Here is a 15,090-nt window from a genome sequence, read left to right as displayed (position 1 = left end):
TAAAGTATATTTTGTAACTTCCAGTGATGCCATTGATGTTATTATAGTCTGAATTTAACTTCAAAACCATATGTTTCTCTTTATGAAACAACGTGATAGTAAATGGTCAAATTTATGGCTTCGAATCCGATACACTGAAAGCATGACTGTTTTCTATTCGGTTACTTAATTTTCAGATTTGTTTCCTCTACTTAGGTAAATTCATAGTTTAACATATAGCATTGTTTGGTTTCTTGGTAAATAAGAAAGAATACAGAAAATAGCATGCAATGTCTTTTGTCACTGAGTTTCCTACCTTGAATGCTCTATTTTTTGTTTTATATTACTGATCAACAGCAGTCTAATGTTAGTGATGATGGAATTAGGGGTCATCATGGGCCGGGCTAGGGCCGGCCCTACCCTAAATTTTAGGGCTTAGGGTCGGGCCGGGCGGGGCCTAGTCAAAGTCAACAAAATTTAGGACCGGGTAGGGTCGGGCCGGGGCTTAAATATGCTAACCCTTACCCGCCCGAAAAGCCCGATCCGCTAGGGCCGGGTCGGGCCGACCTTCCGAATAGGGCCAAATAGGGCTGAAATGGGCCAAAAAGGGCCTTATTTTGTTTAACAAAAAAAAATATATATATATTTTTTTTTTCCTCAAAATGTGGCTAAATGATTATATAGGTAATACAAGACTTGTTGTTTTTTGTTAATCATATTTAATACAAGACACACACACACACACACACACACACATATATATATATAGAAATTAGCTTATAACATGTATTAATTTAGTTAAGGTAATTATATTCAATTAACTATTTCTCTAAATCTCCCAATATTAATTGTTGTGTAACAAAGAAAATAAAAATTAAAGAAAACAAAGCCTATGTAATAGAAAATAATAAAAATAATATATAAATTTTAGGGTTGGGCCGGGTAGGGCTTTTAGGGCCGGGCCGGGCTTGGCCCTTACGGGCTCAATTGGGCCGGGCCGTAGGGTAGGGCCGGGTTTCATTTGCATGACCCTTACCCTACCCTATTTGAGAAAGGGTAGGGCCGGGTCAAGCTTCAGCCCTACGGGTAGGGCGGGCTTAGGGCGGGTTTAGGGCCGAAGGGCTAAATGATGAGGCCTAGATGGAATAGCTGAACACATTAAAGAAGTAAATATTCAAAATCACACAGCTAAGAAGGATATCCTCTTATCCTATTTCTAATGTTGTATGGCTTTTATATTTCAATGATCCTAAGGCTCCATATCTCCATATCTTATACAGTTATAGATAATGTTTATCGGCAGTTGCTGAATAGAAAGAAACAGAGGAGACAAAAAAAAAAATGTAAGAATAGAATTAAAAAAAAAAACACATGTAAATAGAAGCCATGTTTAACTGACATAAAAGCATAGGACTCCTCATTAGCTATAAAAGCATGGGGATAATGACCACTTACCCATAAAATACCAAAATACATCTCATACACCCAACTAACTTATATTTATCCCCACTCACCCAAAAGTTTTTCCTTTTTCTCCCAACTATTCCTTTCACTTAATCTTTATTCCATTACCTACCCTTTCTCTTTCACAATCTTTTCTTTTTATCATTTCCGTTTTACTATTACTACAGTGAACAGTAAGTTTTCTTTATTTTTGACAGAATGTGGTGGGCCCAATTTTGAGATTATTTGTTTAAATAGTAATTACAGCTAAATTTCATCCTCGATATTCAAAGGTAAACAGTTAAATTTTACTATTCATAATATCGATCGTTGACAGACTTGAGTTAAATGCTATCTGTAACAATACTAGCAGAGAACTGAGAAAAGAAAGAGAAAGATTGAGAAATTTGAAAGACTATAGAGAAGGTCTTAAAAGAGAAACTCCCAATTACTGGGACATCATCTATAGAATTCAAACAAGAATCTATAAAGTAGAACATAATATTGAAAATCTGTTGTATACTCTAAAAGAGGAACAAAAACCTCTTGATTATATGAGCATTGGTTAGATCCGCAAATAATTGGTATCAGAGCTTGTAAAGAGCTCAGCAGGGGAATCCCCAATGGAGACAATGTCTGATTTAATATTAGAGAAGTTAAATTCTCTACTGAAATCTTCTGATGAGAAATATCAGAACCTGCAGAAAGAATTATCTAGATGTCAAGATCATCTAGAAAAACTACCTGCTATAATCCACCAATTAGAAAAATTGGAAAACAAACTGGATTATATCAAGGAACTTCCAAAAACGGAAGAAGAAAAGCTAACAAGTGTTAGTAGAAAAATCAAATGAACAACAAAAAACGCTAGATTCTATGAAAAATATACTAAAGGACAAGAAAGTGCCTACAGTAAAAACAAAGAAAGCTAATGGATTCAAACCATTAGAAAGACCAAAAAAGAATCCTGTTCCAAATATGTTTTTTCTGGAACCATCAACTAGTTATACTAGTATTCGGTATGAAAATCCGAAAGAAAACCGAGATGTCAAAATGATGAGCATCTTCGGAAAAAAGAAAGGAGTACAACTCCTAAATGCTGAAGAATTCGAATTCAACGAAATCGAACAAGAGGTAAAAAACGCCTCAATTCCAAAGCTAGATTTTAAACAAATGTACAAAAGGGGAAAATTTGATTTGCTGGATAGCCATCACTTCAAATTATTAGAATTTACCACCCCCTCTACAACAGGAGAAACAGATCTCTTGATGATCACTCCTGAAGAAGTTGCCAGAGTAAGAACAAAAAATTATCAATTTATGCACATTGGAGCAGTCCAAGTTGGCATAAAACTTCTTGCCCGAGAAGGCATAAACTGTTCAGTTCTATGTGCGTGTCTTACAAGACAATAGACTAACAGATTTTCAAGCTAGTCTGTTGGGAACCCTTGAAGCATCTTTATGCAATCAAGTGGCTTATTTCAACTGCTTCCCAAACTTCTCAACCAGCTTGAAAAATGCAGCTCACTGTCTACGACTGAGAGTCAAGACCAACGGCATATCTATGAAAAAGATATGCAAGAACTCGCAATAGTATACAGAATATACTATAAACTGATGAGTACCACAGTAGAACCTAAGACGAGGATATCCAATATCTCAGGTCTTACTACTGGTTTCCTCACCAGTCAGAAGAACCATTCACAACAGATTCACAAGGTTACTTGGAATGAAGTAACTTTTCCTATTGAATGGAAATTATCTGGTCCGAAGCTACCAGCAGAGAGTGCGAAAGCAAAAACATATGAAAATAGAAAGACTGGAGAAATTAGTCTAAATTTTGACAATCACAGAAAAAGTGATGTCTATCTTGAGAACATCAGGATAAACAAAAATCTTCTCAGAAGAAGCTACAGCACTAGAGAAGCTAGTGGTAGTGGTACTAAATACTCTGAAGAACCAATAAAGCCTATAACAGAAGAAGAATTAGAAGCTGATCTGAACAGACCAGTAAATATGCTTAGAGCACAAAAGCTCTATGATCTCTACGATGAAGCAGAGTCCTGCGAAAATCCTGAACGATTAGAAAAACTAATCGAAGAAATGAAAAAGTTCAAACCAGGAAAGGAGAGAAAACTCCTACCATACCAAGATATTGAAATGGAAGAAGGAGAAAGCTCCAAAACTTTCATCATTAGAGAAAAGGGAAAACTGAAACTCCCTATACAGAAAGCCCCTACGGGAAGAAATGGAGAAAGAAATTCTCAAAGATTTGTCCCAGAGGACAAGATACCCAGAGTACCAATTTCCAATTATGGTATCTGGCTAGATCTAGACAAAGCTCTAGACAAGAGAAAAACTCTTGACCAATGGGTAGACAGCCTGATGATGGCCTCTGCTCTTACCCTTGGAAAATTCGAAGCTCCTGATCTTCAAATGTACTTTGAAACTACTCTCACAGGAGTAGCAAAAAAGTATTACTTCTCTTTCAAAGAGACGGCCAGAGGAAAAGAATGGTTGGAAGAAATCAAAACTTCGAAATCTCCGTATGATTTTGTAGTACCCCTGTATGATCAGTTCTGTGGAGATCTCTCAAATCTGAGTGAAAAGGCTAAAGAAACAGCCAAATCAAATATCTATGCTCTCAAAATTTGTGACATGAGATATTTTGAAGAATACTTGAATGAATTTCAAGAATATTACTGTACGATCGGTGAACTAGAAAATATTGATCTAGTCAACCTGTTGCACAGGAAACTCCCTGAACCATGGAGAACAGCTGTGAGAGAAAGCATAGCTGAAAAACCAATTGAAAGATTTTCAGTTGGAGGAATTGCCGACAGAATCAGGCAATTATTGAAAGAACAATGCAAAGCCAATCTTAGAGCAAATTAAGATGGCTAAGAAACAACTCAAAGGAGTTGAAAATTTCTGTTACGGAATACTGGATATGCCAACCAACTGGGGATGTCATGAATCCAAGTTCCACAGAAAATGAAAAGAAAAATATTACCTAAAAGGATTTAGAAAAGGTAATAAGAAAAGATATTGGAAATTCAAGAAGAGTTCCAACTTCAAGAAACAACAGGATGAAGATCCTAAAAAGAAATTCTTCAAGAAAAAGAAGAATAATCATCAGCATAAACAACAACCAAGCAAAAAAGCTTGCAGATGTTGGTTATGTAAAGCTGAAGGGCACTATGCCAATGAATGCCCGGAAAAGGGTAAAAGATCTACTAAAGCTCTATTTGAAGAATACGAGCCTATAGTAGAAACAGCTAATATGAAGGGCTACGAAATAGCCTATTCTGATGATGAAGAAGATGACAGGTCAGTTTATTCTGCCTGGTCAGAAGAAGAAGAATCATCTGGTTCTGAAACAGATTCTGAAGTAGAGTACTTCGAATCAAGACAGATGAATGTTCTGAAAGTCAAAAATTGGAAAGAAAGTAAGATAGAATCATTAATGTCTTCTTATCAGGTGAACCCTGGTACATTCGTGTGTGACTACTACCTATGTCACGAAAAGGATGGTCTCCCTATGTTTTGTGAAGAGTCAAAAAAGACTTATCACAAAGAATGCTTCATAGCTGAAGCAAGAAGAAAAACTAAGCATGGCCTTTTCAGCCAGTTGGTTGAACAAGAATATGAAGAATATTTCTCTGAGCAAAAAGAGAAAGAAGTAGAAACTTTGTTCCAAGAAATTATGGAACCATCTTCCTCAAAAATAAAGGAAGAAAAAATCGATGAAAATATTGAACTGGTTGAACCACCAGAAATTGTTCCAGAAGAATGTAAACCATTCATTCCACTGGAACAGGCTCAAGAAAATGAGCTTCAATAGTCGAAAATCGTCTCTACTAGTAGGTACAACAACTACATAGAGATTGTATTAAAATTCCCTGACCACAAGAAATATCATCTTCATGCATTTGTAGATAATGGATCAAGATTTACTGTTGCAAAGAGATTTGCAATTCCAGAACAACTCTGGAAAGAAGATAAGAAAAAAACGGCTACTGGTGTCACGTTAGACGGAAGTCACCTCACCATGAATAAAGTAGCAAAAAATGTTCATATCTCCATTGGAGGAGGAACATTTATCATCCACAATGTTTGGCAATCTGAAAGCCAAGGATCAGATTTCTTGTTAGGAAATGATTTTATTCTCCAACAGAGATTCATCCAGGATGAAGAAGCAATAGGCTTCAGAAAAGGAGAACGGGTGTTCTGGGCAGACAGGCTTACTCAAGCCAAAAGTGTAGTCGGTCCTAACTTTACTACACAATATCAGAGATCGCAACAGAATAGTGGTGATTTTACCCCCTACAAGCCCAAACTCGAGCCCATACTCCAAATCAAACAACAAGAAGAATTACTTGTTGAAGAATCTTATGAAGAAGAAGAAGAAACTAGTAAAGATGAAGAAGCTAGTTTCATCCATGAGCATAACCTCAAGCACTTCCAGAGTAAGCTTGAGTCTCAGAAAATTCCTACTCTTGATAAAATCAAGAAACTACTCAAACATAATTAATATCGATGTAGATCCCCAAAAATTTTGGGAAAAAGACCCAGTGGTCTGTGAATTACGATTACATGATATGAATGCTATCTGTCATGTCAAAACCATTCCTCAGTACAAAGAGGAAGACTAAAGTGAATTCAGAAAAGATATTGAAGATCTCCTAAACAAGAAATTAATTCAACCTTCCACTAGCCCTCATCATGCTCCAGCCTTCTACGTGAGAAATCATGCAGAAAACCTCAGAGGAAAAGCTAGAATGGTGATTGACTACAGAGATGTCAACAAAAAGACTGTCAAAGACAGTTATCAAATTGCTCAAGTACAAGTACTGATCAACCAGCTCAGAGGAGCTAAAGTCTTTTCAAAATTTGATGCAAAGTCGAGTTTTTGGCAAGTCAAGATGCATCCTGAGAGTGTTCCTCTCACTGCATTTGGAACACCACAAGGTCATTACGAATGGTTTGTAATGCCTTTTGGCCCAAAGCAAGCCCCTTCAATCTTCCAGAGAAAAATGGATAACATCTTCAAACAAGTGGCTGAATTCCGCGTCGTCTATAGTGATGACATCCTTGTCTTCTCTAAAAACAGAGAAGAACACATGAAACACCTCTATGAGGTTGTAAAGTTGATAGTTCAGCATGGAATTATCCTAGGAGAAAAGAAAATCTTCTTTATCCTCGATGAAGTTGATTTCCTAGGAATAAACATCAAGAATGGAGTACTAAAACTCCAACCTCATATCCTTGAGAAGATCTGGAAGTTCCCAGATAGAATTCTTGATGCTAAGAGTCTAGAGAGATTCTTAGGAGTCATAAACTATGGGAGAGATTTCATTCCCAATGTCTCAAGACTAACAGCAATGTTATCTCCTAAAACCAGTTCCAAAAGAACATGGAACTTCACAAAAGATGATGAAATTATCCTCTAGACAGATGCGAGTGATAATTACTGGTCTGGTATTGTCCTGGCAAAAATGCCTAGAACTAACACTGAAAAGATCTGCAAATTTTGTAGTGGCAAGTTCAGCCCTGCAGAACTAAATTATCCCACAGGGGAAAAAGAAATTTTGGCTGTCAAGAAAACAATTTTAAATTCTCCAGCTTTTCTTGGAAAACCTTTTACTGTCCGCACCAATTGTGCTATAGTAAAAAATTTCAAAAATTTTAAACTTGATAAAGCTGCTGATAGTAGGGCTGGGCTCGGGTCGGGCCGGGCCCGAAAATTAGTGAGACCGAGACCGAACCCGAAAATGTCGGTTCGGGCCGGTTCGGTCTTTTTGTAAACTGAAAACCGACAGAAACCGAACCCATTCGGGCCGGTTCGGTTTTCGGGCTTTTTCGGTCTTTTTTGGGCCCAAACATTTATTTTCAGTTTTCCACCGAAAAACAAAAACGAAACAATTTTTTTTCCTTTTCTAATGCCCAACACCACATCATTGTATATGTTACATGTGATCAAGATAAAGATTTCATTTAGCTACAAAATCAAAGGTCACCAGCAGCCACGGGGCCCCTGGATGGGTCTCTTTTTGGCAACCTAATATAAGGTGTGTCACTGTGTTGTAATATATAAATTGTAAAGTATCACAAGAATATAACTATCCTAATGGAAACTATAAGGGAACCTTTCTAGGTTGTACATTGGAACGTTTTACAAGTCATCCTGCAAAGAAAAGAGAAAGGAAAACTTATGTAAGGAAAACTTTCGGGTCGGTTCGGGCTTTCGGGCCCTGAAAATATGGAACCCGAGACCGAACCGATTACATGAATATGGAACCCGAGACGGAACCGAACCGAAAATTTCTATTCTAAAACCGAACCGAATCGGGCTTTTTTCCTCGGTTCGGGTCGAGTCCTCGGTCTTTCGGGTCCGGACGCCCAGCCCTAGCTGATAGAGGAAGATTAGCAAACTGACAATTATTTCTTAACCAATATGATTATGTTGTTGAATTAATTGCAGGAAACAAGAACTATCTTCCAGACGCCTTGACCAGGGAAATGGCAATGTACAGCCGAAAAGATGACGACGAAGGTCGCAATCCCAGAAACAGAAGAACTGGGAAAGAACATGAAGCTGTAGAGGATCCTAAAGAAAAAATCCTCAAAAGGTTTCTGCTAGGTCCAAAAGGACTAGCCCCAACTGATCAATCCCAGGGTAAAGGATTGGCTAGCCCATCTCAAACGGCAGATGGTAAAGGCTCATCAAGACCATTGACAGCTGTTGCTTTGCCAAAAAGCAAACCTACTCCAACTGGAGTAATAAATGTTTTTAATTATGAACTTCAAACATTTGACGCTCCTGTGTTCAGAACTGACAGGAGGTTAGCTTACCACCAGAAAGCAATCCTGGATAATCTCCTATTTTCCTTTCCAGAAAGTAGCAGTGGTCTGATGTTCCCAGCTCTCTTTGCATTAGCTGAAGAACTCTATGAAAATGCTAGACCACAGTTTGAAGAATTTCATACACAGCAGAGTGCTGTTAGAAAAGAAAAAATTCACTTCCTCGAAGATCCAGAAAGTGCTAGAGTCCCTATCATAGCACTAACAGAATCAGATTGGCATGAATTCCACAGTCTGATAGGAAGTCATAATTCTGAGGCATGTATTCCTCCAACCCTCTTCATTATTGCAGGACCCTATGTTGGAAGGTACCTGGTCAATGTTCAGAGTGAACATCCTCAAGAACACAAGCTTTGGCTTGTTGAAAACAGTTTTGTTCATAATCTTTGGAGCAAAACGAATGATGATCTCAAAGGCCTGCCCCCCATCATCGTCAACACAGTCAAAAATATCAGAAAAAATGACTGTACCCTAAGACTGAAATTTAGATCTACCCCACCAGAATGGATTCAGAAAACCAACGGTGAAGTTGAATATATTTCTCCTTATCATTATGTGAGAATTATTCAAAGAAGATATATTCAGCCTGCCTGTGTTGGATACAATGGCCAGCCAAATTCAAGCATTCCATGGATGAAGGCCATGTCCCTTGAATACATCAAGAAGATCATCTCTGAAGATACAAAGAATACCTTCCTGGCAGCAGGAGAAAAAACAATTATCACTGCTTACGATCATCCTGATGTTGTCAGCAGTGACCTTTTCCTATCTCTCACAAGGAAGGAGATAGATTCGACACTGGCATGCTTACAGTGGGTTGAAAGGCTTGAAACAGACAACCACTACAAGATGTATGTTGATACAGATGTCGAAGACAATACAACAACTGCTCGTATGGCCCAGGCAGATAACAACTCGTTTGTCCTTGGTCACAATTCAGAAACAGACGAGAACATGTGAAGCAGCAGGTGTTGAAAGCACCTAAAGTACTTTTGGACTCTTCCCAAAAGCTGCTTTTGCTTTTCAAAAAGAAAGGTGAAAAACATTTCACCTAAAGGAATCTGATTTTTTCTTATCCGACCTCCACCAGCAGGAGCACTCAGGAAAGCAGAAAATCAAGGAGTTGTTCTGTACATTTTTATGTTTTGAATTCTAGTTTGAGTTCCGCTCCCTATATAAGGAGCTTGGTGTTTCATTTGTAAGGCATTCGAAAAAAGATCAGAAAATTCTACCATTAGACATTCTAGATAAGAAACTTGAGCAGAAGAGTCTTCTCTCAAGAAGTAAGAATGTCATAGTAGCAGTGTGCTTTTATTACAAGTAAGTATCTGTAATCATTCTCATGGATAGCTAACCTGAGAATGAGGCTCTGAATTCTTAGTTTGTAATTATGTTTAAATAACTAATTTCAGATTGCTCATCCACTTCGTCAAGTACTTTAATTTTTTAATTTATCTTGTTTATTTCTATGTTTAGCCTTATTCTTGTACTTCCTTTTAAGTCCAGATTTTCAGTTTCTAAGAAAGATTTGCCTCAGCTTAGGATAGAAACAAGGAGCAGTGATTCCGCCTGTTTAAGTAACCGTTAGGCAGGGAGCCGTTAGGTGAAAAACTTGGCCATGTTGAAGGCTAATTTTGTTTTTCTCAGAAGTTTGAACAGGTTTTTCTAAGAAAAAGTGAATTTTAGATTCAAAAGTCAGCATAGGATATACTAGGCACTACTTTAGAAATGACTACCCTTATGAGTCTTTTCCCCTAAATTTTGTGTAAATGGACAAATTACAAGGTTGATGGATTGATTGGGCAAAATACCAAGTGCTTTTGGGCAAACGGGCACAACCCCATTAGCATGATGTAGCAGCAAAAAGTCATGTTAAATATGCAAGCCGACATAGAAGTTATGTACTATATATCTAGACTTTATTAGCCTTTTATTACGAGCCATTGATGTTTGTGAGATTAGATATTTATTTAGTGTATATTAAAAATTGATGTGGCACTAGGCCTGGGACTTTGGCACCGAGAACCGGTGGAACCGGACCAGAACCGGCGGTTCGGTTCGGGTTTTAGTATTATTAACAAGTCATTTTTCAAGAGCCGAACCGTTTTGCATTTATTCAGTTCGGTTCCGGTTCTATTATTTGTGAACATATAAGAACCGCAGGAACTGAGATATGCAGGCCTACCACAAAGAAAAGCCCATAATTCAACTAATTCAAGCCCAGGCCTGTTTCATTTGTAACTCGACCTAATGTTCCAAGACTTCGATGAGTTCGAAGTTCGATCGATCAAACACGATCTCAAACAGTCAAACCTCAGATCCTCCTTCCTCTCTCAGTCCTCCTTAGTTCATCCCCAATTCCAGACCTAGCTTTCCTAAGACTTCGATGAGTTCGATATTCGATCGATCAAACACGACCTCAAACAGTCAAACCTCAGATCCTCACTTCCTCTCTCGGTCCTCCTTAGTTCATCCCCAATTCCAGACCTAGCTTTCCCAAGACCTCGATGAGTTCGATGTTCGATCGATCAAACACGACCTCAAACAGTCAAACCTCAGATCCTCACTTCCTCTCTCGGTCCTCCTTAGTTCATCCCCAATTCCAGACCTAGCTTTCCCACGACTTCGATGAGTTCGATGTTCGATCGATCAAACACGACCTCAAACAGTCAAACCTCAGATCCTCAATTCCTCTCTCGGTCGTCCTTAGTTCATCCCCAATTCCAGACCTAGGTTTCGAAGTCAAAAACGCAAAACTCAAATCATCCCATTTCATCTGTGATATGTGGCTCTGTGCTTCGAAATCATAAATCCCAAGTCCCAAATCGAAATCCTCTTTCCCCGTCTTGAGTAGTCAAGCCTATCATCCCATTTTCCCTCTCCCCCCACTTCGAAACAACAAGGCCTCCCTCGAGCTCTCTGTTTCTGTTTGCCGCCTTCTTCCTCTGCTGGTGAAGCTTTCGGTGCAAGAACCCAACCAACACTGTAAGGCAGTTTGATTTTTCGTTCAAGTTAATTTCTCTCTCAATTTTTCGGTTTTGGTTGATGCGAAAACTTTCAATCCCGTCCCTTTTCTAGGTATATTAGTATATACGCGTCTGTTTAACTCGATTCGTTTAATTCCAGGCTGTCATCGGTCACTTCATCTTCATATGGCTTCGAATTCGATTTCTTCAAATTCAAGTACTCATAGTGGTGGAAATGAGATTGTACCTGCAACACAACAAGGAGAAGAAAATGAAGAAGCTCTATCGCATCATCATAGCACCACGAAGAAAGGTGCTGCAAAGAAAGGTGCTGCAACAAGAAAGAGGACAGAGAAAGTTGAGAAACTGAAGAAGTCTAAGGAGAGAAGCTGGATTTGGAGACATTTCACGAAGGAGGATCACCCCATTATGGAGATGGTTGATGGAACTGAGCAGGAAGTTGGGCACACCACAAGAGCACAATGTAAGTATTGTCCTACTCACCTAGCTTGTAATTCGACTAGTAATGGAACTAGTTCTTTGATTAAACACATAGAACAAATTTTGCAAGGAATATCCGGGTAGGAATGAATTGGCAGGGGGTCAAACTCAGCTTGTTACTAATGATTTGGATGAAAGTTTGGTAGCTAGGCAGTGGACTCAAGAAGCTTGCATTCAAGCTGCAACAATTATGATAGTGATGGATGAAATGCCCTTTAGTTCCATAGAAAGACCAGGATTTAGGTATTTCTGTAAGGTGGCTATTCCGAAATGGAATATTCCTTGTAGGAAGGTTATTGTGAAATTTTTTTTGAAAATGTATGAGTCGAAGAAGGAAGAGCTTAGAAGGGAATTAAGTTGTCATTGTGTGTGCTTGACAACCGATACTTGGACATCCCTTCAAAACATCAACTATATGGTCTTAACTGCCCATTTCATAGATAATGGGTGGCAATTGCACAAGAGAGTTCTCAATTTCTGTGTAATTCCAAATCATCAAGGAGTTACAATCGGAAAAATTTTAGAGTCATGTTTGAGGGCTTGGTCTGTTGATAGAGTCTTGACTATTTCTGTGGATAATGCTTCTGCAAATAAGCATGCCATAGATTACATTAGGAAAAAAATGAACAATTGGGAAAAGAGTGCGATTTTTGGTGGGAAATATCTGCATGTCCGGTGTTTAGCACATATAGTCAACCTCATTGTAAGGTCTGCCCTGCATTTAATGGATAAATCTGTGTCTAGTATAAGAAATGCAGTTCGTTATGTTAGATCAAGCTCATCAAGGTTAGATGCATTCAAGTCTTGTATTGAAAAAGAGGTGGATGATTGTAAGAGGATTTGTGTGTTGGATGTTCCAACAAGGTGGAATTCCACCTACATTATGTTGGATACAGCTTTACAGCTTAGAAAGGCATTTGATAGGCTGCAAGATGATGAGGACACCAAGTACACGTCTTATTTTGATGAAGATGAAGAGGCTGATGAGGAAGATGGTGATGCGCCGGATGATTTTAGTGTTGATTTGTCTGCAATTAGGAGTAGGGCTTCTAGGAAGAGGGTTGGACCGCCTAATGCAGCAGATTGGGCAAAGGCAGTGGTGTTTGTGAAGTTCTTGAAAGTGTTTTATAATGTAACATTGAGTGTTAGTGCCACAAAACACCCTACCTCACCAAAAGCTTTCCATGATATTGTTTCAATCCATGCCGAGATTGAAGATTTGTTTTGTCAACCTGTGGACAGCCATGATGTTACACAAAAAATCCTGTTTCAAATGGCACAAAAGATGAGGGCCAAGTACCAAAAATACTTTGGTTCGCTTGAGGACATTAACCAACTCTTGTTGGTTGCCTTGGTTCTGGATCCAAGGTATAAGATTAGATACTTTGAAAATGTGTGCAAGAAGATGTTGAACATGGATGATTTAGTGATTAAGAAGAAGAGTGCTGACTTGAAAGATTTGGTGATCAACTTGACTGATTTGTATGCCGCTTCGCTGCCTTCACAGAGTTCACAAAGAACCAAATCATCAGACGTGACTCAAACTGCTGGCAGTAGCAAATACAATTCAACTAGAGTTACCGGCAAGATGGCAGATATGCTTGAGGAATGGGATAGAGAGCTTGAAGATGGTGATGCAGTTGTGGTGAACAATGAGGTTGATAGGTACCTTCTCGATCCTATCGAGAAGCCTCCCAAAGGAGTTGAGTTCAAGATTTTAACCTGGTGGAAGCTTAATGGCCCTAAATATCCCAACCTCCAAGCTGTAGCCAAAGATGTTCTTGCCATCCAAGTGTCGACAGTGGCAAGTGAATCTACTTTCAGTACCGGAAAGAGGGTTATAGATCCTCACAGGAGTTCTTTAACTCCTAGATCAGTTGAGGCATTAATTTGCCTTCAAAACTGGCTAAAATCAGATTCCATTACAGGTTTGGCTTATGTTCCTACTCCGGAGGAAATGGAATGGTTTGAAGAAGTGGAAAAAGGTGTGATTCCCTCATTGTTTGTGTTTGACTTTTTCTGTTACCGATGTTGCAGTTTCTGATCAAATCCATGTGTTTCAATTATTTGTTATGCAGAACAAGATAAAGAAGAAAGGGAAAGGAAGGAGAAGGAGGCAACTACATCATCGATACCTTCAAAGGGTAGTAAGGTCAGTAGGACATCCACAACTTCTGATGCAGCTAAGTCAACCAAAAGAAGTTCAAGAAGCATCAAAGTGACTGCCTAAGGTGAGCAACTTTGTTTTTGTTTTCATTTCAGTATGTAACTATGTATCATTTTGTGAAAATCAGTAAGTATAGAATGCAGTTTGTGACTTTGTGTTGTGTTTTCAGTTTATGCTTTGTTCATTGTGTTGTGTATTGATGTGTAAAAGAGTGATACATAATACATATCAGTTTGTATCATTTCAGTTCATTGTGTTTTTGTATCAGTTTGTGTCATTTGAGTTCATTGATGTATGACTTTGCAATTTGCAGTTTGCTTTTGCATTGTGTTTTTGCTTCTGTTTTGGTTCCAGACTTTGCGACTATTTTGCTTCTGTTTTGGTTCCAGGTTTTGTGAATGTGTTGGTTATGTTTTGGTCCATATTTTGGGACTGTTTTGCTTTAGTTTTGCTTCCATGTTTTGGTCTCATGTTCAATTGTACTATTAATGCAGGAATTCAGTTTTAAAGCATCTCTCTCTATGAAGTATGGACTGTGGAAGTGTGGATCAAAGAATGAATGCAATTTGGAAGTTGGAATGTGAAGTAAACTTGTTACGTCCCGAACCTAGAATTAACGATTTACTCACTATTTGGACGGTAATTGTCGAATACTTTCAATTTTTACTTTTTAGTGTTATTTTAGTGGCCCTAAAAGTTGACTTTTTGTTCGGGTCAAAATTTGAGGAAACGTTCTTCATGAAAGTTGTAGAGGACTTTAAACCGAGCGCGTGCATATGTGGTGCGTAAAAATTGGACTTAGTATGTGAGAGTTATGGCCGAAAATGTAAGAGTTACTGTTCATGGTAATTAATTTAAATATGGAAGTTACTGTTGGTAGATTTCCATTTTCGGAAATTCTACCTAGCTAGCTCGGTAACTCTCTCTTCTCCTTCCCCGACCCTTCCTCCCTTTCGGCTCGATCCTTTCCCCTTCGATTTCTTCCCCCTCCGGCCGACCCAGGACGCAATCCGGCTATCCCCAAGCTCGTCTCCTCCCCCTCAACGCATCTGTGGTGGTGTTTTGCAGAAATTTTGGCCGGAGGAGCTCGATTTGAGCTGGGAAGGTTACTGTAGCAACTTGTGGTTTTTGCCAATTTCCGGCGATTCCGGCCACCTCCGGTCACCATCT

This window comes from Rosa rugosa, chromosome 5 (genome assembly GCF_958449725.1).
Source record: "Rosa rugosa chromosome 5, drRosRugo1.1, whole genome shotgun sequence".
Taxonomy (NCBI): Eukaryota; Viridiplantae; Streptophyta; class Magnoliopsida; order Rosales; family Rosaceae; genus Rosa; species Rosa rugosa.
Note: the sequence above shows the minus strand (reverse complement) of the source record.